This window comes from Adiantum capillus-veneris, chromosome 12 (assembly GCF_014529385.1).
Source record: "Adiantum capillus-veneris isolate H3 chromosome 12, ASM1452938v2, whole genome shotgun sequence".
Taxonomy (NCBI): Eukaryota; Viridiplantae; Streptophyta; class Polypodiopsida; order Polypodiales; family Pteridaceae; genus Adiantum; species Adiantum capillus-veneris.
This window is the reverse complement of record NC_140942.1, coordinates 116,504,034-116,529,834: the sequence shown is the minus strand read 5'-3', so window position 1 is coordinate 116,529,834 and position 25,801 is coordinate 116,504,034.

Below are 25,801 nucleotides of genomic sequence, written 5' to 3'. Positions count from 1 at the left end.
CATAGTGCTAATTTTGAGAATCTTTTCGATCATGAAAGCATCAACTAGTTTCACACGATACAAAGGTTTGAAAGGACATATATGATGCACCATCCAACAACCTACCTACTTTGCATAGCGGTATCTTCTCCACCTCGGCATGCTGATGATGAGCCTCATGACAAGCATCGAAATGACCTCGTTTTATTTATTTAGATTTTTTTTTCTTTTTTTATAGAAGGTCTTCCCCAACCTTTTGGTCCCCATACCTCATGGAAAAGAGTAATTATTCCTAGCATGAAGACAACCTTAACTGTATCCTTCCATCTCAGAATGCGTCCACCTTATGGATCCACACATTTATCTCTCTCTCTCTCTCTCTCTCTCTCTCTCTCTCTCTCTCTCTCTCTCTCTCTCTCTCTCTCTCTCTCTCTCTCTCGTTGAGATTATGGCCTTTGGCCTAGACCTCTCAACTTGTATGGGCATGAACTCTTATATAGTTAGCAGTCTAGGTCACCCTATGAGTATGTGAGGGCACATGGCCTGGCATACATGGTAGTTGAGTTGCACAAGAGTCCAAATATCTCTCTCTCTCTCTCTCATTGAGATTATTGCCTTTGACTTAATCCTCTCAACTTGTATGGGCATGAATGCAGGTACAGTCAGCAATCTAGTCACCCTATGATCATGTGAGGGCACATGGCCTAGCATACATGACAGGTGAGTTGCACAAGAATCCAAATGGCCATCGCAGTTAGCATGGATGTTCCACATTTTGTGGAGCCACTTTTAACCACCCCTTGACCCTTGAAAAAGGTTCATCGTGACCCTTGAGAGGTGCATCTAGCCATGTTGTGCTACTACTTAAGTAGCTCATTTGTACACACCAATAAGTTAGCTCATTTTCTAATCAAGTTGACATCATTTTCAGTCTACACTCTCTTTCTTTATAATCATTAGTGTACTTATTAATTATGTCATTATGAATGCTAGTCTTGTTGATCCACCCTAACTCATGAATTGGTATCAGAGCTCTTGGTGCAATTAACATTCTCTAATCAATTACCTTAGCTACACACTTTACCCCTTTCTTCTCATTAAGTATTAGTAACAATAAGCTACACAATAGTGTTGCAAATCTTGTGCATTGTGGGTGTGTCCATTAAGAGACACTATCCTCATCCAAGAGAGAAACTTGCAATTAGTAGCAAATTCTCATTTGCATCATTTGACATTTGCATTTAGGTTGCATTTTTTATTGTCAATTTTGTGAGTTTCTGCATTTTCAATTAATTTCACCATCTTTGTTTTCTCTTTGAATCACTCACATCATATTGAAGTGCTTGTCTCAATCTCCTCATAGGGCCTCCAAGCACTCCAATCCGATACCAGGAGCTCCCTCAACCCCCATCCATTCTATCTTTAAATTTAGGTGTGTGTCATTTCCTTTGTGTGTCTGTATGTGGGAAGCATTGCCATAGCCGACCATAATTTACTTTTATGTGGAATTCCCACTAGCCATATATGCATCACCATGCCCACTTGCATCAAGAGACCCACGTCTGATCTCCTCACTCAGCAATGTGCTAGTAACATCACTGAAAACAAGCTTGCCCTTAGGGACATAGTTACTAATGGTAGTATTGAACGTATCCCATGACGATGGTAGCAAACATAGCAAGAAGATGGCCTTCATCTCATCAAAGTTATGAACTCTGAAAGTAAGTTGCAAAAAGACAGTGTTGAACTCATTCAAATGAGAGCTAACACTACTGCCTTCTTTCATGTTCATGCGCATAAGTTTTTTCATGAGAAGAACTTTGTTTGAGGCACTTTTACCATCCCATGTTGCACATAAGGCATCCATAAATACTTGGCATTGGTATTATCCATTATTGTGAAGTAAATGGATTTGCCAAGGTGCATGTGAATGGTTTCCATAGCACACTCATTCAAATCTTCCCACTGATCATCAATGTATGCATTCTCTTTTCTTTCACACAATGGCTACCATAGCATGCTCATTCAAATTCCCACTGATCATCATTGTATGCATTCTCTTTTCTTTTAGACAATGGTATTATCAAACCCTTATTGATCAACACATCCTACATAAGCTTCTTTCAGATTGCAAAGTTTGTGCCATCATACTTTTTAACGTAGTGCTCATCCTTATATCTAAAGCAATACTAGCAGCTATATTTGAAGAGAATGTGATAAAAGACATGGAAACTTTTTTGAGAGAATTTTTGACAGAGTTTCCTCTATAATAGGAGCAAAACCTCAAAACAATATGTATAAAAATTATTGTGGGAACAATCAAGTGTGCCAAGAACACGTATGGACAACTTGTAGGAAATTTTTTTCCTCTCTTCAAATATCAAAATCTCAAGAAAAACTGAGCCAAAAGTTGCGTATAAACCAACAAAGTGTAATCCCTGGGCATAAACTGGCATAAAGTGTGCAAATAGATTGTTGCATCACTTCCACAAAGAACCTATACCCACCTATACATAACGTGTAGTGAGGCCATGAAAGGATATCTTTAGCAACCTAATCCACCTCACACTAGGTAAACTGGACCCTAGTGCTCTTTGTCAAAAAACCTCACGCTATGCAGACTTAAAGACTAGCCATAGTCTCAGAAAGGGTTCTTCTGGACCAAGTCTCAAAAACGACTGAGACTACCAAATAGGCTCCACAACTTTGTACGATTGCAGTATCTGCAACTTAATGTACATACAACGGTAGTCACTGCTAGTCTAGCAAGATCTACGCACAAACAAAGTCCATAAAAATATGCACGCAAGTTTGAATTGACGTCTCCTTGTAGGGAGCGAAAATTGTTCTTAAGAGAGCATAGTAGCACCACAAGTGCTTATCATGTTACCATATACATGTGGTAGTGATGTGTGTGAACACACTAGGACCGTCGAGGCATTTTTTCCCTCTTTAGGACGTTTTTCCCCCCGTGCATTGTACATATGCCCATCACTCTAGGGCTATCTATCTTTTCATTGCACACTAAGTAACACACTCTCTATTGTGTGCCTTGAGCTTCCTTCGTCTTCTCCAAGCTGTGTACGTTTCTCTGCAATCCTAATTCCAACAATTGGTATTAGAGCAGGTTGCATCCTCTCGGGCTTAGTCGCCAGCTACTCCAACACACACGTGCTCACTTTCTCAGATTTCAGTGAGCTTTGGCAAGCGTTTGCAGGTCGACAAATATTTTGGGACAGCTCGAAGAGTTTTCTGCTCAGATTTCTGATTCGGGCTCATTTTGGCCTTCGTTTCCACTAGAGGCCACTAGTGCTCCACACAGGCTATTTTTTCATGTTGTGCAGAGTTTTTTTCAGTGTTGTTTTCTGCATAGCAGGTGCCTTACAGTCTTCTACGGTTTGTGCTATATAGCACGTGTTGTTCCCGCTATGTTTCTCCTCTTTTAGGGCAGTTTTCACATCAGGTGCAGCATTTACCATGGCTGACAACACACAGATGTGTTCAAGGTGTTTGTTGCTGAGGAAAAGTTGGATGGGGACAATTACCCTATGTGGGCCTACATGATGCAGCATGTTCTTGTGTCAAAGGGCATCTAGAATATTATGCAGGGCATTGATGTACGTCTTGGTTCTCAGGATGCAGGCGATGTTGAGGATGTGGCAAGTCTTGCTGCAAGGATTGCTGCTATTTAAGTTGTTTTGCCTATGGTAGAACAATCTCGTTGGGATGTAAAGGATGTGCAAGCTCATGCATTGATTGTGTTGTCTATGAAGCGCACCATTGTTCCTCACATCCGTTCAGCAAAATAAAACAGGCTTGGGATATTTTGGCTGGTCTTTATGCAAGCCGCAATGAGGCTAAAATTGCTTTGCTGCGTAAAGAGCTGGAGTCGAAGATTATGCATGAGGAAGATTATATGGACGCTTTCCTTGCTAGTATCAAGGATATCAATGAGCAACTTATTTTTGCAGGTGAAGTCATTTCAGGCAGTTCCCTTGTGCAGACTGTTCTTGATGCCTTACTAGATTCTTACAAGACTTTTGCTAGTACTTGGAGACTTATGACCCAAGGAAATCTTGAAGTTGTCAAGTTTGATGCCTTATGCACCTTGCTGTTGCAAGAGCTACTTTCCAAAAAAAAAGGGCTAGGCAACGTGCAGTTGAACAGGCTTTTATTGCCTCTCAAAGAAAGGGTGGTAACAACAATGCAGCCACTTCTTATGGTTCTGCTGTGAGTGGAAAAACTTATGTTCCTAATGCTTTTGCTGGCAGCACCTCATCTGGCCACTCTGGTGATAAGGGCAAAAAGAAGATGCGTTGCCATTATTGTAAAGCTAATGATCACTTGATCAAGCAGTGTCCTAAGTTGAAGGCCAAAGAGGCTAAGAAGAAAGAGGGTGGTTCCATTGCAAATGCTGGTTCCACTACAAATGTAGCCATTGTTGAGTCTTCTGTGAAAGGAGACTGTGTTGTTGATGTTGATGCAGAATGGGCTTTTAGCACAGAGTGCACTTACAATCCTGCTGTCCATGATGCATGCTTGTCAGTTGCTGCAGATTCACATGTGTGGTATTTCGATAGTGGTGCTACAAAGCACATTACCTCACATCATGATTGTTCACCTCTCTTGAGTTTTTCCCTCATGGGAATTCAGTCACTTGTGCCAACAATGCCTCCTATCTGGTTCAGGGAGTTGGAAAGATTGTGCTTACTGCTGCAAATGGTAGTTCTTTCACACTTGTTGATGCACTTTATGTACCTGGGATCAAGAAGAATCTTTTGTCTGTATATGCACTTGCTAGACTTGAGTGTTTTATCCCACGACTATCCAGAAATGCATTAAATTCATGAGACATATACTCCCCCCCTCGATCGGAACGGAGGGTGTCCATAGTACATTTCGAGACATTTTCAGCCATAGCCAGAAATTGTTTGAAGCACATAAAAACTTCGAACTTCGCTTTAAGCAGAAATACCCATGCATGCCTGGAGTAATCATGAATGAAAGTCACGAAGTACAAGTAATTGCCCAAGTACAGAGTGTGCATGGGCCCACAAACATCACTATGCACAAGCTGCACTTGCATGTGGCCCTAACTGTGAACCATCTTTTGGAAAGTTCGAACACTGCATCTTACCCAAAATACAGCCTTCACAAACATGTTTGACCGATGCTTCAAGAGGCGGCTATGTCAGGTAGAGGATCTCAGTAGGAGAGATCAGCTTGGCTTATGTGCCAACACATGACAACCTTGCAGATCTTTTCACAAAGGCATTGTCTCGTGAGAAGCTCCAAGATTTCCGCAAAGCTTTGGGCTTGCTCCCCTTTGTGGACTAATCATGTCCTCAAGGAATGGCACTTCCCTTTACTCATGTGCCAGCTCTCGTTCACTACATCACTCGAGGGGGTATTTGTTACCATATACATGTGGTAGTGATGTGTGTGAACACACTAGGACCACCGGGGCATTTTTTCCCTCTTTACGAGGTTTTTCCCCCCGTGCATTGTACATACGCCCATCACTCTAGGGCTATCTATCTTTCCATTGCACACTAAGTAACACACTCTCTATTGTGTGCCTTGAGCTTCCTTCGTCTTCTCCAAGCTGTGTGCATTTCTCTGCAACCCTAATTTCAACATATCACACATAAAGTAATGCATAAACTCCCACTACACCATGAACTGTCAACCATAGACAACTAGGACAAGCTTGGGACCACAAACGCCATACATGTGCCAAAACAGGCATGCAATAACAAGCTCTCTAAAAACTATAGAAAAGAGGAAAAATATTGTAGCGAACAAACACTTGTGAACCTATCTCAACTTGTTCTTGTAAGCTGACATGGCTATATTGAAACTGAATATCACTCTCTAAACCACAATAAGCATACATTAGTGCGCACTACTGTGTATGTCAAAAATTGCTCATCTGAAGCCGATATCAAAAGTGTCGATGCCAATGCCAAGAGAGTATGTGTGTGTGGGAAGAACATTGGGCTGATCTATGTGCGTGCTACATCAGCCCTTCCTCTCTCTTCTCTTGCTGCTTTTTGCTTGTCGAAGGTGTATGTGTGTGTGTATGTGCATACACACACTCATTTGCCGAATCCCCTGTGTATGTGTGTGTGTGTGCATACACATACACACACTCGTTTTCCGAATCCCCTGTGTGTGTGTGTGTGTGTGCACGCACACGCATGTGACACACACATGCTTCTTATTCTTCCCTTGTGGCTCCTCTATGTGTGTGTGTGTGTGTGTGTGTGTAGCGTTGCAGGGCTCCGAGAATCTCCAACATTGTGCTTGGTCTCTGTAGTGTTGCCTTCATAGAAACTTCAATGCTTTCTCAAAGTAAACTCCCTTGCTGCAACAAAAACACTAGTGCTATCTGCTAAAGCCACTAGTGCTATGGTTTGGAAAATTTGAATGCTATATATATTGTAAGAATTCCAACACTCTGCTTGTCCAAAAATCAACACTAATGTATGCTTTGGCCATCTTTACCAATTTTCTTCACCAGTGCTAATGTTTTGCAATTCTACTCCCCTTTAGCTTCCAAACATAGAAGCTCATTGCATAACAGTCCATCAATTTGTTTTCCCCACTCTGCAAAGCTTTTGTGGAAATGAGTTCTAAGAAAAGCTCAAACTTTACCTTGTCTTAAAGTCCATGCACCAATTGAGGAATAGACATGGAACCGCCAAGCTCTGATACCACTTGCGAGGTGCTACGGGAGCGTGTGCATGTAAGTACGTGGTGCTGTGCAGTGTAGTAGGAGACATAGGTTCAATGGAGCTATTGGTGAGAATTGTGCTCACCACTCCTTATGGTTCATTATCACGAAAGAATAAGGCATTGTCAATAATGATGGGCAATTGGCTAGTTGGCATGAACCCCAACACCTCTGAAGGCTATTGTTTGTCCACAGATAACCAACATAGATGAATTATTATTCTTGCATATTTCAGATCAAGTGACTTGCTTGACAGCCACATCATTTTTCTAGGTCCTAGCAAACCTAATGAGTAATAAATCACTCATCACGTGTCTTCTAGTGTCAAAAAACCTTGCATTTGATAGTAAATCAAAGACAAAGGCACAAGCGAATGATCTTTTTGGGAGCAATTTCACACAAGCTAGAGGTCACAAAGGCCTATAAGGAGCTATGACGCCATCTCACCACACTTGGTGTATTGATCGGTATTATTTGGACCATTCCTTACGCCATGTGCTTTGTCTCCACCATCCGCATCCGAAACCTAGGACCTCAAGCTAGACATCTAATTTATGTCTCCTTGTTGTTTGCGTGAGTGGACTGCTGGAAATTTTCATTATTTTATATTGATTGACCGTGTTATCTCTATGCAAATGTTTTTCTCTCTGTCGACGACGGCCCAACATGGCAGCTCTTTCTAAGTAGTTAGTGCCATTTTGCCTTTTACAGCTCCATAAAATTTATGTAGTGGCCCTACCTGAAGGAAGTTCTTCTTCCTTTTAATTACTTGCCTTACTAAAAACCATTAGAGCTTTGTTCCTACATTTTTACGTTGTGTTGATGATATTCACCACATTCATTTTCCCATATTAGAAATAATAAAACTATTTTTGCATATTTCATATCGTTATTCTTGCACAATTCTATACTCACGACGATTACTCATGTTTTTACTACTTTCATTTAAGCTCGTGGCATAAACTGGGATCAATTGTGTGTTATCTATTTAGTTTTCCCACTTTCATGATCTATTTCTACCAGAAAATAATTTTCACCATTTTTTTCATAAAGGAATTTTGAACTGCTAATATGTTTAGTGTGCAGTTAAATCCTTGGCTAAATCCAACAAGAAAACATCTTTATTGTTTTGTCTTTGAGAAATAAATTTGTAGGTAAAGCTAAACACACGAGTTAAAGTAACTTGTAACCTTTGCAAAAACTTTTCAAATGACAAGGTTTGACCATAACACTGTAAGTCCTCTTCTACTATTGGTTTTTCTATTAAAAGTCAAAACATTATGGTGATACTCAACTAGCAATATTCTATAAGACTTTAGGACAGTGGCTTTGCTTGTTACATAGTCAAATATCTAACCTAACCCTTAATTTATAGTATTGAGTTTGTTCAAGATTCTGACTCTCTCATACAAGACCGTGCCACACTCCTAAATACGTCTACTGGTTGCATTCAATGAGAAAAACATGGTGTTGTGCAGCTCTGCTTCCATGATGGAAAAAAGAGCAAAGAAATGCAAGTTAAGCTTCTTTGAAGCCTACACATTTATTGAGCAGTGATTAGGGCTTGTTAACAGGCTAATTTTAATGATTAATGTATGTCAGATGCGACTTAAAAGGGCCAAAAGATGCATTAATGATGCTAAAAAACAGTATGCTTGAAGTGAGCACAAATGGGAGATTACAATCTAGGATTGTAGTGCTTGAAGTGCTCTACCAACCTGTCTTTACGGCTCGTCATTGGAGCTACGATGCAAAAGTTATGGTAGGTTGAAGTTTAAGTTGATGTAGATCCGTACCGTATTGGGCAACTACAGCCGAGGGGACAAAAATGAAGTGACTGCACAAGCCTAAAGTGCACGTTGGTCTTTTTAGATCATTGATCGGGGCCAGTTCCGTGCCAGGTCGATCGCCTCGAATGGTGTGCCATCTGCAAATTTTATAGCCTTAGCAGGGTTTGTATGTGTTCTTATGCAACTTGAAAAGTCTATAGGAATTTCTAGCTTGCCAATTGGAGTCCGAAGCTGTAAGATACTAATGTTTGAATTCAGTAACAACGACAGATGATGAGGTACAAGATGACTTTTGGCAGGTTTGGCAACCTCAGTTAGTGGGCCCACAAAGTTTGGGATGGTGGCTGTACAATTATTGAAGAGTTATTTGTTCGGGATGTCATCTCTTCGAATGCAATGATTGCAGGGAACATGGCTGCGACAAGGAGCTCTGGGCCATTTTCACCGTGTGCAAGGCGGTGCCTTGGTCGGTATATATGTGAAATGTGATGCCCATTGGGAGGGCCGCCCATAACCCTAAAGACTGCTTATATTCACCAAGGACCCAAGGGCCAATTAATTTGGCCGCCCATTTTAAATTAAGAGACACATTGTGTGTGAAGAGGGAAAAAAACATGGCGTGAGCGAGCATATGGCGGGCACATGCGCAGGGGCGAAGTGAGTAGTAGCATGAGATGTGAAGCTTGTCCGAGCATGGCGAAGAAGCAAAAAAAACCTAGCAAGCCCTTGCGGTCCATTTGATGCTACTCCCGGTGAAAACCATGCAGCCTGGTCACAAATCCGCCTTGCCACACCACCAGCGTCGTTCCCACAACGACGACGCTATCAGTGCTAAATTGGGATTGCTATTAAAAAGAGAGACGGGGCATGACTCACATGAACGAGGGGAGCAAGAGGAAGTTAACAGGCATGCAAGGAGGAAGAGAACATGAGGGTTAGAAGAAGGGGAGAGGATCCGGGAGCTATGGCAGGAAGGTAGCAAAGGGCTCTCTCTCTCTCTCGCCCTCGGCTAGCAAAGCAAGCAATGGAGGCTCTCTCTCTCTCTCTCTCTCTCTCTCTCTCTCTCTCTCTCTCGTGCTTGAGAAGCAAGGCCAGGAAGGTTCTCAAAGCTAAGGTGCAAGGGAGTTGAAGAAAAGGTTGAAAGAATCTCTGATGACCAAGGTAAGCAAAGGCAAGAAGAAGGTACTTGAAGCAAGGTCTCGGCCAAGGGAAATTGTTCGATTGAGACCAGGGATAGCAAGCTAAAATTTTTGAACTGTCTCTCTCTAGCTTGGTAAGAGAAAGTAGTGAAAATATACAGAGTAAGTGTAGCGGCCAAGAGAGGGTTAAAGCTTTGGATAGCAATTGTAGAGCAGGAGAAAGTTAAAACTTGAGAATGATAATTAAGTCAGTGTAAAGCAAATAGAGCAAGAAGTGTTAGGATTTGGATCGTGCTAGCTATGGTGGATGAAAGAGAAACATGGTGCAAGTGTGTGAGTGTGTGTAAGAAAGCTTATCACTCAAGTGAATTAGGTTCCAAGACAGGATTAGCTTGGACTCATAAACACAATCTTGAGTATTGGCTTAGCTTAGCACAATCTCACCATAGACAAGCATGTAGTGCAAAATGAGTTGTTGTTTATTGATTCAAGAAATGAGCTTTAAGTAGCTCTACAGCCTTGCTCCACAGTATGTGGGATAAATCCACTCTCCTCTCCTTGACTCACACCTTAGGACAAAGCTCACACTTTACAATCCTCCCCTTGAGGTTTGGACTAAGACAAGATACTGAAGATGCACGATCCACACAGGCTAACAAAATCCACATAGGATGGTGATATCCACACAGGAAAGTAAAGTCCACAAAGGATGGTGATATCCACACAGGATGGTAAAATCCACACAGGAAAGATCCACAAAGGATGGTGATGTCCACACATGATGATAAGCTAGTATCCACACAGGAAAAAAGTCCTCCCCTACAAGTAGAGAGTCTGCATCTTCAAAATGGGTCTTCCCAAACGCTACCTTCGTCTTCGTCCTTTTTGTCTTCTACTATGTGAGCTGATCCTCTGTCAGGTCTCTTGCCTTCGTTGCTTCTGCTGTTGCTTCTAACTGCTACATGGTATGACTTCGTATCCTCCCCTCGAACAAGTACTTCTGTCCCCCTTTTTGTGGTACAATCAGGCTTTATTCCATGCCTCATAATGACATGCAACAATATGCTAAAATATCCTATGAAAAGGTTGATGCAAAAATTAATGCTCTCTTCCATCTTGGTTATACTCCGAGAGCCCAAGCATGCGGAATTTCTCATACAATTTGTCACAAATTCTTCACACATGGAGAGATTTTAGCAATTTGGAGACTCTCCAATGCCAATTTCTATCCCATCACAAAAGCACATAATGTCATCCATGTAGACAAATATAATTACAAACATTGCATGAAAGTGTTGTGCTTGGCTGCAAGATTTCAATTTGTACTTTGGATTTTTCCCTTCAATGTGAAGCTCCTCTTCATTGTCGGTGAATCTTTTGATGCTTGAAAGAACTCCCTCTTTGAAGCTGTTGAAGTGGGTGTTCAAGCTATTTTGAGCGCCTTGGAGAATATTGATGAAGCCTTAATAGTTTGAATTCTTCGACTTTATGCCTGGATGAGCATTCGTTGTTGCAGTGAGAACAGACTCTAGTGGCCTTGGAGGCTTGCCTTGGAGCCTGTGCATAGGGTGGGAGCACCCCCTTGTGGTAGCTAGGCGACCTTGGCTTCTCGAACGCGGGATCCCTTGCTAGTGCCAGTGGGCACGGCGGGTTTAAAGTCCTTTGAGGCATCACGGGATGGAGCTCTTACAGGGTCGGGCACTTCGGGCAGCTCGTCGGGCAAGTGGGGCAGGCGGGGGCAAGTCGGGCGCCTACCGGGCATGTGCGGGTAGGTGGGCAGGAGCGCTGGGCAGCGGGCGGTCAGACTCCGGGTGGCGGGCAAAAAAGTTAAACACACGGCGGCGCCTGAGGGAACTTACCCGAGCAGACCCGCCCGTGGATTATGTTGCAGCTTACCGCACATTTGAAATCCGCTGTCGGTTGTGTGTGGCCGTGGGACTCCTCCCCAGCGGACCCGCCCGCTTCATAAAAATTGTTTCCTAAGGCGAATTCAGGTCCGCCCAGTCTCCCCGATTTAGGCACAGGTAATTGACCACGCAACCTCCTTGCCAAGAATAGCCTTTCCAACTTGAGCTAGCCACCAAGCCAAAGTGTTTGGTTGTGGAAAGGCTCCCGAAAACAAAGTCTTAAGCTAAAGTCGGCAGGCACACAAACTCACACACACACCTATTTTTAGGCAAGATTGGGGATGGTGTTTTAGGGGGTTCTCGATCTCAGATTTGAGTGCTTGCAGGTTCTATGGAAAGCTTGCGAGGAGAGCTTCGAGATGAGGTGAACAATGCAAAAGTAAAACGAGTTTAATGAATTTATTTGAAGAGGCAAATGATGCAAAAATTGATACAAAAAGGCAGTCTAAAATGCAATTCAAATGATGCTAATCCTCTCCCTAATCAAGTCTACCTAGCCATGGAGGGTAGTGGCCTCTTGGGTGTGCCAAGGAAATGCCCACACATAGCTAGATCAGTGCTTAATTAGTGAGATATGCAACTTAACTATGAAACTGTTAATGGTCCGTGACAACAATTATGCAATGCTAATTGATCTAATGGAGATGCTAATGATTAACACACACTAATGCATAATGAAAACCCTAGCTAGCACACCATGGCTCTGATACCAAATGTTAGGATTTGGATCATGCTAGCTATGGTGGATGAAAGAGAAACATGGTGCAAGTGTGTGAGTGTGTGTAAGCAAGCTTATCACTCAAGTGAATTAGGTTCCAAGATAGGATTAGCTTGGACTCATAAACACAATCTTGAGTATTGACTTAGCTTAGCACAAGCTCACCATAGTCAAGCATGTAGTGCAAAATGAGTTGTTGTTTATTGATTCAAGAAATGAGCTTTAAGTAGCTCTACAGCCTTGCTCCACAGTATGTGGGATAAATCCACTCTCCTCTCCTTGACTCACACCTTAGGACAACGCTCACACTTTACAAGAAGCTACAAAATATTTGATAATAATCGAAGCATGATGATTGAGGCAGTGAGCAAAATTAAAATTTGTAGAAACCAAGGGCAGTTGAAGCAGGTAAAGCGGCAGGAGAAAATTTTCTTCACCGACATCAGTTCGAAGGTTGATTAATCATTGTCTAAGCCCCGGTGTCATTAACGGCCCGGTCAATCGTGTAGAATGGAAGCTTAAACTCCTAGTTACCAGATGATCTAAGTGCCGGTGCTATTAACAGTTCTCCTTGGCTAAGGATTAAGTTGTACTTAAAGCTTGACTTGATTAATTGAAGTTTACGGTGATTGCCATAGCCTTTTTTCACCTGATGTTCTTATTCTCTCTCACACTTCTCACAGCCAGAGGCCCGGTGCCTTCTCGGCTCACGTTTCGAACACATATCCCCTGACATCTTTGGTGAACTTGACGTCAAACGAGCTGGGCTGGGAGGTAAAGATGGACAATTTGGAGCAGATGATGAAGTTGATTGAATAATTAAGTGCAAACGATTTTGATGATAAGTCAACCATACCAGATGTTTCAAAGATGTTTCAATTGGTTCAAGGATCTCTGGTTGAAATGGAGACATGAAGAAGAAGAATCAAATGGATGAAGCTTTGGATGCAACTTTAGATGCGGTATACGACGAGAGGCGAGTCTTCGATGGCTATGATCCAGAGGGCTACCTAGAGTGTTATGAGTTGGAAACCAGGTTAAGAGGGATACCAGAAGAGTTAATGATCATATCTTTTGAGCAGTTAGTGAGTTTAGATTTGAAGGAGCAGATTCAAGAGGTTATCAAATCCTGCAATGACAACTGGGAATATTTCAAAGAAGCTATTGTACAAGTAAGTTATGAGCATTATGAAAGCTATCAAGAACAAAGTCCAAGTCTACCAAACTATGCAGATATTCGAGGACAAGTACGATCAAAGTGAGAAGCTGTAATTGATGAATGTATTGTACAAGATGCTACCTTCTTACAGGCTAATAATGAAGACATAGTTAAAGCTGTGTATGAAAGTTGGGTTTTGCAGATGTTCTGCATGAAGTAGAAGTCTTTGAGGGTGAGGCTTTACAGCTTCAGGATACACAGGGTGAATTTTGTAAAGAACTTATAAATGCAGTACAGGAGGAAAAGAAATCAGGGAACAACGAAGGGACTAAAGCTCAAGAAGAAATTGTGCAGGTGAATGAGTGCAGCCATATTCAAGTAGACATGCAGGAAGATTCGGTTACAACTGATACTTTTGCTACTGACTCAAAATTGGAGCAAAATGTTTCTGGTACAGATTCTACCATAGAGTTGAATGATGATACATTTGTTATAGGTCAAAGCAAGGCTGCAATTGAGAGCAACATGACCATGGATTTGGGTATACTAGATTTGCCCAATTTGGATGTACTAGATTTTGAGGACTTGGTTAAGCAAGATTATTTATTTGAGGATCTGCAAAATGTTGATTCAGAGGGGGTGCAGACTCCTTCATTGACGAGTTGTTGTGACGCACAGCTAACAAATTGGAAAACTGATCTTGAACGTGATGATGATGATTCAGAGGGGGTGCAGACTCCTTCCTTGAAAAGTTTATGTGACCCAGAGCTACCGATGTGGCAAACTCATCTTGAATTTTGTGATGATTTAGAGGGGGAACAAACTTCTTCTTTATCAAGAATTTGTGACACATGTTACCATATACATGTGGTAGTGATGTGTGTGAACACACTAGGACCGCCGGGGCATTTTTTCCCTCTTTAGGAGGTTTTTCCCCCCGAGCATTGTATATACGCCCATCACTCTAGGGCTATCTATCTTTCTATTGCACACTAAGTAACACACTCTCCATTGTGTGCCTTGAGCTTCCTTCGTCTTCTCCAAGCTGTGTGCATTTCTCTTCAACCCTAATTCCAACAATTGGTATCAGAGTAGGTTGCGTCCTCCTGAGCTTAGTCGCCAATTGCTCCAGCACACGCTTGCTCACTTTCTCCAATTACAGTGAGGTTTGGAAAGCGTTTGTAGGCCGCCAGACTTGCTTTTTTAGACTCAGATTGGGCTGGTTGTTTTGACACGCAAGTGTCCACAAGTGGTTTTTGTTTCATGCTTGGCAGTTCATGTATATCATGGTTGAGCAAGAAGCAACCTATTGTGGCCACTTCGAGTTGTGATGCTGAGTATAGGGCAATCTTTACAACTACGGTTGAGTGTGTATGGCTCAGACGCCTTATGGCTGATTTGGGTGTTGAACAGGACACTGCCAACACTATCTACACTGACAGTCAGAGCGCATTGGCAGTTGCAAGGAACCCGGTTTTTCATGCTCGCACAAAGCAGATTGAGGTGCATTACCACTATGTCAGGGAGAGGCTCTCAGCATGAGAGATCAGCTTGGCTTATGTGCCAACACATGACAACCTTGCAGATCTTTTCACAAAGGCATTGTCTCATGAGAAGCTTGAATCTTTCCGCAAAGCTTTGGGCTTACTCCCCTTTGTGGACTGATCATGTCCTCAAGGCATGGCACTTCGCTTTACTCATGTGCCAGCTCTTGTTCACCGCATCACCCCAGGGGGGATTTGTTACCATATACATGTGGTAGTGATGTGTGTGAACACACTAGGACCGACGGGGTATTTTTTCCCTCTTTAGGAGGTTTTTTCCCCCGAGCATTGTATATACGCCCATCCCTCTAGGGCTATCTATCTTTCTATTGCACACTAAGTAACACACTCTCTATTGTGTGCCTTGAGCTTCCTTCGTCTTCTCCAAGCTGTGTGCGTTTCTTTGCAACCCTAATTCCAACAACATAGGCCACACACTATGGCAAAATGATCATGAACTTGATGATGCTGATTTAGAGGGGGTGCATAGTGAAGTGCAATCTCTTGGTGTTAAATATGATTAGTTTCATTGTGTGGATGATACAGACGGGGTACTAGATGAAATTTTTAATGTGCATGCTGAACTTTGTGTTACAGAAGTGCAAATATATTTGGATGAGGTGAAAGACTTGAAGAGCAGTCAACAGCAGATGTGTTTAGTATGCATGTCATATGTGAAAATCTTAGTTTACAGCAGCCTGAGATGTTCAAGATGGAGGAACCCTCTGAAGCGGTTGGCCTAGATCTTATGTGCTTATTGGACAAAGCTTTGCAAGGATTCTCAAATATAGATATTAAGTATACCAATAAATCTGGATTCATGCATGACCAGGTTTGTTCAGATGCAGTTGATGATGACCTTATGCAGTTGTTGGATAATGCTCTACTGGATTTTGAGCCTCTACAAGATAGAGAATTGTTTTTTGATGCATCTTGCGAGCCTAATGAAGAGAGTTTTACCAGAGACTTGATGTATTTAGATATTCATGATTGGGATTCCAATACTAGTGAGAGTGAAGGTGCACTTCCAATGCTTTTACCTATGATTGATGATCGACAATTGGATGAGCCAGTTGCATAGGGGATATGGCAGTATCTAGTGCTACCTGATGCTATATGGGATCTGATGTTACCTTATGAAGTAGGAGATATTGAGCTAGCTTTTGACCTAGGAGGTGACAGACATATACATGGTCTGGGGAAATCAACTTATATGCCATATGATCCAAGTGGTTTTTATGAAGATGTGTGGTTAATTTATGTTGATGCTTTACTAATTGGAAATTCTTGTATTTTTCCTATGATCCTGGAGGATGGTGCAAAAGTTTTTAAAGGAATGCTCATAGTGGGGAAAATGATTGGTTTCCTGTTTGATCCCGGGGGCTACTAAAGTGCTAGTTGGAGATTTGAAGAGTACCACTTATCTGTTGTAGCAGGTTGCATAGTCCAAGGTTTTGGTTTCTAGATTATGCTAAGTCAAAAGAGTCTTGGTTATGCGCTCAATAAGATTACACGGCTAGCTTCGAGTTGACTTCTTTGGACAATTGATAAGGTATTTTCACATCTTTTGAGTTGGTTCTGCTACCAGAACTTGAAGTAAAAAACTTGACGGTCATTCCGTTGTTGTGCTGTGACACGTACATAGTGGGAACGCATGCTACAAGATCTATCTTGTATTTTTTTAGATACATAATTATATTTCCTATAGTGTACATATGCATATTTAAGTATAATAATAAACCTTCTATCTCATCCTATTATTTTTCTCAAGGGTAACCTATCCTTACTTTACCATCAGAAAATACTATGGGAAAAGCATCAATAGCTCCGCCTCTTTAACTTGGGGCAAAAAGCATTGATTCTTTATTTCTACTATTTCATTATCATCTCACACCCTAGCTAGATCCTATATCTAGGGTAAACTCCAATATATATATATATTCTATGTATTTTTTATACTTTTCTTATATTTCTTTTTAAATAGCTACTAGGAGAGAATCAAATCCTAGTGGGACACTAGGTGGCATGATTTCAAAGATACACTTATTTTAATGCATTATTGCAAGCATGATTACAAAACTTTGTCAAGGAGCAATGTCATGCTTTCATATGGCATGAGGTGTCCTTTGCAGTATCCTTATTGCCTACGGGCAAGAATAGGGCTTGGGAGGGAAACTTCTCATCTCTTCTCTTCTCTCATATCTACATTTCTCACACACTATCCTAGATGAATAACCCACATGATGATAATTTCTATCGCTTTCACTCTGTACGATCTATTAGAATTAACGTATGGATTAGCCGTAAAATACACTTTCAACAACGTATAGTGTTTCTCTTTGGCCCAGAAAGGCTCAATGAAATACTTCTATCACCGGATCCCATCATACTACCTCTCATAGACTATAACTTTTCTTTTGACGTAAGAGTAGTTATCTTGCTATGAACTAAGAGGATTTGTACACACAATTAATCCCAATCACTAGACAAAATATATATATTATGGTAAGCACAAAACTACAATTCCAAAGAACAATTCGTAGCCTATTTGGCCAGCCAAGATTGAATGCCATTAACTCATCTGTTAACCCTTTCATATTACCCATGATACGATATGACCATAGCCTTGATGTTTTCATCTTTGTGTTATTTTGACATTTTCTTTTGTGTTCTTTCTTTGTGCGTGTGAGTGCAAGAGAGAATGGGTGGGCTTCTTTGATTGTACTTCTTTCCAAACCCTAGTCTTCATGGAATCTATGGTTTAACTCTTTCATATAGTTTTTGTCGAGTTCTCTCACAAACTCTCACAGCCATAAGCCCGGTGATTTCCTGGCAAGACCGCAAATTTCTCGACATATTTTTGGTGAACCCGACGCGAAACTGCCAGGGTGAGAGTTTGTGGGTAACCATGGGTGATCATGTTGAGCAGCAGGGTATGCATTTTGACCCAACAACAATGCAAATGTTTCAAGCATTTGCAATGTTCATGCAACAACAACATGCCACTGAAAGAACGGAGATTTCAGCAACGAAGGGCATACAAGCGGTCGTCAACAGAATTGATCAATTCAATGGCAAAGATGTAACCAAGTACTTACGCGAGTATGTGAAGGAGATGGAGCTACATCGCGTGTCAGAAGGTGAGATGATTCAAAGCTTTGAGCTAGTTGTTGCTCCAGAAATTAGGGAGCATGTTAGGGCAATTAAAGACGGGCATGGGAGAAATTGGGAAGAACTCAAAGTAGCTTTAAAGGAGGAATATTTCATGGAGGACTCTGAGAGAGTGACCAAAAGGAAATTCTTAGAATGGGTAGTCAAGCTAAAGCAAGGACTATCAATAACAGAACTACTTAGGGAATTTGAGCGGCGCTATGCACAACTCACAAGGACTGAAAGGGCCACACTAGATGCAGAGAAGACAGATCTTTTCTTACAAGCTGCAGGTAAAGAGTTTCAAGAAAATTTGGAGCTTCTTCTTGAAGATAAAGATGCTGAGCAAGGACTAAAGACCGACTGGAATGAGGTTGAAGGTGATGTCTCACTGCTTGCCAAACGACAAAGAAGAAGGGACAAGATGGTACGAAACACTATAAGTCCTTCCACCTCAACTCCTGACAAAATGGTAAAGCCTACTTTTATCGCTCCTAAGTTTGATGAGTCCATGCTAGATGAGCTTGTGAAGGGAATGCGTGACTTGAAGGTGAAGCTTGCAAAGCTTGAAGAAAAAGGCCAACCATCAGGGACACTTCCTAGGCAAAGACAACAGCCCAAAGAAGGGTTTGTTAATAGATGTATTTGGTGTGATAGTACAGACCATGTAAGAAGGCATTGTGATGATTTTAGTGATGCTTTGTCAAAAGATGTTGTCTTTTTTAAGGATGGTAAAATCCACTTAAGAGAGACAGGTCTACCCTTGAGAACTAACTTTGGGAAGGGGGGAATGCAAACCTTAGTTGAAGAAATGGCAACTAAGCATGCCACCTCTTCAGTTGAGGCAGCTACTTATGGAGTAAAAATTGAGCATTTTTGTGATGAAGAGGTGAGTGACCATCATGGTCAAATTTGGCCAAATGTCATGCAATTAGCTAAAAAGGGAAAGTTTACAAATGAGATTCTACATGAAGCAGGTGATTGCATACGTCTAGAAACAGGATGGAATGATCCAGTGGACTCATTGTCAGTGCATGCCTACATTACAAAATGCCAACAAAATGAGGGAATTGTAGAAGAGAAGCGCAGACGTGAGAATGCTGATGAAGGACCATCAAAAAGATCTTCTAGAACTGGGGGAAGAAGTGACTCAATTCCTTCTCAAACACCCTCAACAAAAGGAGCATCTCCACCTGAAGTACTCATGGAGGAGTCTACAACAGGAAAGAAGAAAGAGCCAACAAAAGGTAAGACAAAAGGCCCAACTTATAAACTACAATCTGATATTGAGGTTGCTACAGATTTAAAGAAAGTCTTGGAGGAAAGGATCTTGAATAGCAAGATTGAGTTCACTCTGGGAGAAGTTCTTGGCATTGCAAAGCGTGAATTCCACGAGGAGATGATTGACATCATCAAGAGGAAGAGGCAAACCCTTGCTGAAGTTTCTCGTCCACAGGTTGACGGGGAAACTTCGAAGACACAAGGGATGCAACTGCAAAATAAGGAGAATGATGGAGCTATGGTAGGATGCTACCAATCTAGTGAGAGTGAAGCAAGTGCATTTCTCAAATGATGATGAAGAAGTTGAAGATATTCCTAGGAGTTACTATTCACGAAGTCATTGGGCAAGGGCTACTACAGAAACTTTGGTCAAGGTAGGTGATCTTGAAGAGCCATTTGTTGCCTTGATTGACCATGGTTCAAAAATAAACATAATGTCAAAGAGTCTCTACAACAAGTGCAAATGGCCAATGGACACAGATCATGGTTGGATGGTAAAAGTGGCAAACAATTCATCCGGTGAATTGTATGCAGCATGTCCAGGTGTGAAGGTGAAAATAGGTGATGTAAAGATTGACCAAAACTTCTTTGTTCAGGATACATCTTCATATCATCTCATCCTTGGACAACCCTACATTGTGGGAGTTCGAATGGAAACAAAGGTAATGGACGATGGTTTAGCATATGCTAGGATACGTAGCAAAGATGGTAAACGTGCTGTCCAATTTCTCACAGTTTGTGTAAACCATGAAAGAAATCGTGACAACCTCAGAGAACATCCTCTACCAAAGGTAAGCAAAGAGTTTCATGATCATAGAGAAATGATGGGTTTTTGCCAAGTACCATTGTAAAGCGGGATTGCAATGGTACAGAAAGAAAAAGGGTCTCGCCTGATCCAAAAATAGTTGAAACTTTCACAATGAGCTCCTTGGTAACAAGGAATGGATCAGTATGTTTTACAAAACTTGAAGATTTGAAGAGATATGAGAGGCAATATGTGCATAATGTACAAATAGGCATGAAAAAGAGTGGGTTGCTAAAGCCTACTGAAAATGTTTTGGGTTTGTGGGAGCAAGTTTATTTTGTAGATACTATGGGTGAGCTTGATGCTATAATGAGGTGTAGTTTGCATCTTGAAAATGAAGTTGTGGAAGTTTGCTCTATGGAAATGTATCAAGTAATAGAAGCCTTTAAAGAAAGCCAAACAGTTGGCCCAGAAGTCCATGTTGAAACTAAATACAAGAGTGTAGCAAAGAAGGTGAAACCAGTAGCTTCACCCTTACCACCCAACAACAGGGAAAAGATTGAACAGGCTTCTTTACAACCAAGTTTGCGGAATCCTAAAAAGATTGGGCATACCTTCACAAAGGAGTCTTTTCAAGAGTTGCAGATTGGTTGCGAGGAGTTTCTAACACAGGAGGAGACAAAGTGCTTCAAAGAAATTCTTTGAAAGCATGGTAAGGCTTTTGCATTTGAGCCACATGAGATAGGATGTGTTGATCCTTATATTGTAGCTCCTATGGTAATTTTCACAATACCTCATGTACCTTGGAATCTGCGGCCTATTCCGGTTCCAAAGGCTCATTTGCCAAAGTTAGTAGAGCTACTGAATGAGAAAATAAAAAAGGGAATCTTGGAGCCTTCTTGTGCTCCATACTCAAACAGGTGGTTCACAGTTCCAAAGAAGAATGGTTCTCTACAGGTGACAATTAGAAATGTAGGTACAGGTCCAATTGTGGATGAATTTGCAGAGGCGTTTGCAGGGAGGGCAATCTACTCAATGGGGGATCTCTACTCAGGGTATGATCAATTTCAGCTTGCAATCAAAAGCAGAGACTTGACAACCATGAGGACACCTTTGGGTTTGGTAAGGATGTGTACCTTGCCACAGGGAGCAACCAACTCGGTAGCACATATGATGAATGGGATGAATAAGGTCTTACGTGACTTTATTCCTCAAATCACAATGCCTTTCATTGATGATTTGCCTATCAAAGGATGTGAAGAAAGTGACAAAGATGAAGCTTTGGATCTCAAGGGATGTCGTAGGTTTGTGGTAAATCACATAAATGATTGTGATAAAATTTTGTCTAGGTTGGAAGAAGTGAATCTTACATTGTCAGGGAAAAAGTCTATGTTTGGTGTCAAAGAAGTGCTCATTGTGGGGCACATGTGCGGGCCATATGGTAGGAAACCTTGTCCATCAAAGGTAGATGCCATCCAAAGAATGAAAGAAACATGCACTAGCATCACTGAGGTTAGAAGGTTTCTGGGAGCATGTGTCTTCTATGTTATTTGGATTTCACATTATGCACATGTAGCTGATCCTCTTTATCAGCTGCTTAGAAAGAATCAAAAGTTTAAATGGACAGAAGCACATGTAAAATCCATGAAAAAGCTAAAGGAGTTACTCCAGTCAGCAACGACTTTGAGAAAGGTAGACTATGAGTGTCAAAGGCCAGTGATTGTGACAGTAGATACCAGTCCTACAGGGATTGGATGGGCAATAGGGCAAGATGACAAAGAAGGACACAGGTATGTGGTAAGATTTGGAGCAAAGGTACTAAGTGCTCGCCAAAGAAACTATCCACAGATAAAGAGAGAGTTATGGGGTATGGTTACAGCCTTGAAAATTGGGAAAGAGTACCTAATTGGTGCATGTGTGGTTGTAGAAACAGATTGTCTACCACTTCTTGGGATGATTACAAGCTGCTCAACACCAGACATTGCTATGTTGCGGTGGATTGCCTACATTAAGTCCTTAAATCCCGAGTTTAAGCACATTGCAGGTAAAGACAATACAGTGGCAGATATGCTATCAAGGGCAAGGTATGAAGATGAGTCACAAATGATTGATGAGGGAGATGATGTAGGCACAAAATTCTATTGTATCTCTCATGTCAAAGGTAACAATGTCTGCATGACTAATTCACTTGAATTGTTCTTGAAAGATCTTTATGAAGGTGATTGGCTTTCTATTGGAAGGTACTTGAGTACTCTAACAAAACAGGATGATTGGTCTGAACAAGAATTCAAGAGGATACGCAGGAAAGCATATGGGTACTTTTTAAGGGATGGTTACTTGTGGAAGCATCCTAAACAAAAGGGTGCTACACCACAACGGGTTATATGTAAAAAAGAGACTCAAGTAAAGCTCATGCAAGAGTTTCATGAGAGTCTATGGGCTGGACACAGGGGTGTGTGGGCAACCTTCTCCAAGTTGAAAGAAAAATAATGGTGGAAGGGTATGTATAAAGATGTATCTCAGTTTGTAGAGTCATGTGTAACTTGTCAAATGTATTCAAATGTTCGACATCGTGATGGATTGCACCCTACATATCCACTAGCCATGCACTATAAATGGGTTGTGGATCTAGTCACGATGCCTTTAGGACTCTGGCAGATGAGATACTTGGTTCTTGCACGAGAGGACCTAACTAACCAGGTTGAAGGAAGAGCATTAAGAGCTAAGACCACAGAAGCTGTGTGCAAATTCCTTCTTGATGAAGTGATTTTCCGTTATGGTTGTGTGGGAAAAATCACTGCAGATCGAGGTGAACTGGATGCCGAAGAAGCAAGGGAGTTCTTTTCTAGATTAGGGATCAAGCTTTCTCTTACTACAGCTTACAACCCTGAAGGCAATGGAAAGAGTGAAAGAGGGCATCCTCCTATCATAAAAGCTTTGGCCAAGGCTTGCGAACGAAGAGTTGGTGAGTGACCAAAATTGTTACCATATTCTTTATGGGCTGATCGTACAACACATAGCTCAGTAACTGGCTACATGCCTGCGGAGCTAATGCATGGTCAAAAGCCAGTGATGCCGATTGAGGATACAATTCCCACATGGAATGTACTACCTTGGCAAGAGGGGCTTAGTAGGGAAGATCTCCTTGCACTGCGTATAAGGCAGCTAGAGAGAAGACCTGGAGACATTGAAGCTGCAAAAGAACAACTCAAAAATGCAAGGTTGAAAAACAAGGACTATTTTGATAAGCGACATCGACTCAGGAGCAAAGCAATTGACAAAGGTGACTGGGGTTTAGTGTATGATAGTAGCCTTGATAACCAGCACACAGTCATGCGTAAGTTCTCAAAAAGATGGTTTGGACCGTATGTTGTAAAGCATGTGCATGAAAATGCTACTTACAGCTTGTCTGAACTAGATGGTACAGAAGTAAAGATTCCCATTGCAGGAAAAAGGATTAAAATGTTTAAGAGAAGAGGAGACAATGATCTAGAAGATATTGATGAGGAAGAAGAGAAAAACACAGGTGAAGATCAAAGTGAACATGAAGCTGTGGAATCATCCAGTGAAGAAGAAGACAAGGAAGATGTACAAGAGGTCTAATCTTACAAAGAGACAATGTGGCACATACCAGAGGATGTGCAGGTTTAGAGGGGGTGGATGTCGTGCTGTGAAACGTACATAGTGGGAACGCATGCTACAAGATCTATCTTGTATTTTTTTAGATACATAATTATATTTCCTATAGTGTACATATGCATATTTAAGTATAATAATAAACCTTCTATCTCATCCTATTATTTTTCTCAAGGGTAACCTATCCTTACTTTACCATCAGAAAATACTATGGGAAAAGCATCAATAGCTCCGCCTCTTTAACTTGGGGCAAAAAGCATTGATTCTTTATTTCTACTATTTCATTATCATCTCACACCCTAGCTAGATCCTATATCTAGGGTAAACTCCAATATATATATATATTCTATGTATTTTTTATACTTTTCTTATATTTCTTTTTAAATAGCTACTAGGAGAGAATCAAATCCTAGTGGGACACTAGGTGGCATGATTTCAAAGATACACTTATTTTAATGCATTATTGCAAGCATGATTACAAAACTTTGTCAAGGAGCAATGTCATGCTTTCATATGGCATGAGGTGTCCTTTGGAATTAAATGAAAGTCTAGGCTAAGGAGACCACATGAAGACTTTTGCTGCCATAAATGGACCCTATTTTGATGAATTTTTTACACAAGGTTCCAATCCGAATTGGAAAATGATTTTAAAATGAAAATCGTAGCTAATGAGCTGAAGTTTCTGCCCATATTTTTACTTTTTTATTTAGAGCCACGGTTGAGAAGATATGATCAAAATACTGGACCCCAGTCTGCCCACATCATGCAGGGACAGCTCATTTCCAACTTTTCCAATTTCTGTTCACACTGGCTCCTCTCTTCTTGTGTAAACCCTTGGGGGTTCCCTTCACCTATAAAAGGGGACCTCTTCTTCCTTGAAAGGAACTCAAGCATTTAAGCCATTGATAAGAGGAATTCATGAGGGAGTGAGTAGTAACGCCTAATTGTACTTAGCCATTAACATAAGCCCAAGCCTACACTTTTTCCTAGAAGAAGACTAGCCATTCTTGCAACAAGCTAACCTTGGAAGATCAACTCTAATCAAAGAAGGTCTTACACTTGGTGTATCAATCAAAGTGGAATTCTCCACTCTTCTTCTCTCTCCATCAATAATGGTGTCGAAGGGTTTGTCAAGTAAGATGTGTTCTACATTGATGTTTTCTTGATTTCTTGTTGTTTTCTTTTTCATCTCTAATCCAACATATATATATATATATATCTAATCTCATCTCTTTAACCAAATCTATCTCTTTCACTCTTAGTAATTCATCCTCTCTACAAATTTTAGGTTCTCCTTGCTACAGGTACATCTCTTCCCGCAGTATCCTTATTGCCTACGGGCAAGAATAGAGCTTGGGAGGGAAACTTCTCATCTCTTCTCTTCTCTCATATCTACATTTCTCACATACTATCCTAGATGAATAACCCACATGATGATAATTTCTATCGCTTTCACTCTGTACGATCTATTAGAATTAACGTATGGATTAGCCGTAAAATACACTTTCAACAACATATAGTGTTTCTCTTTGGCCCAGAAAGGCTCAATGAAATACTTCTATCACCGGATCCCATCATACTACCTCTCATAGACTATAAATTTTCTTTTGACGTAAGCGTAGTTATCTTGCTATGAACCAAGAGGATTTGTACACACAATTAATCCCAATCACTAGACAAAATATATATATTATGGTAAGCACAAAACTACAATTCCAAAGAACAATTCGTAGCCTATTTGGCCAGCCAAGATTGAATGCCATTAACTCATCTGTTAACCCTTTCATATTACCCATGATACGATATGACCATAGCCTTGATGTTTTCATCTTTGTGTTATTTTGACATTTTCTTTTGTGTTCTTTCTTTGTGCGTGTGAGTGCAAGAGAGAATGGGTGGGCTTCTTTGATTGTACTTCTTTCCAAACCCTAGTCTTCATGGCATCTATGGTTTAACTCCTTCATATAGTTTTTGTCGAGTTCTCTCACAAACTCTCACAGCCATAAGCCCGGTGCTT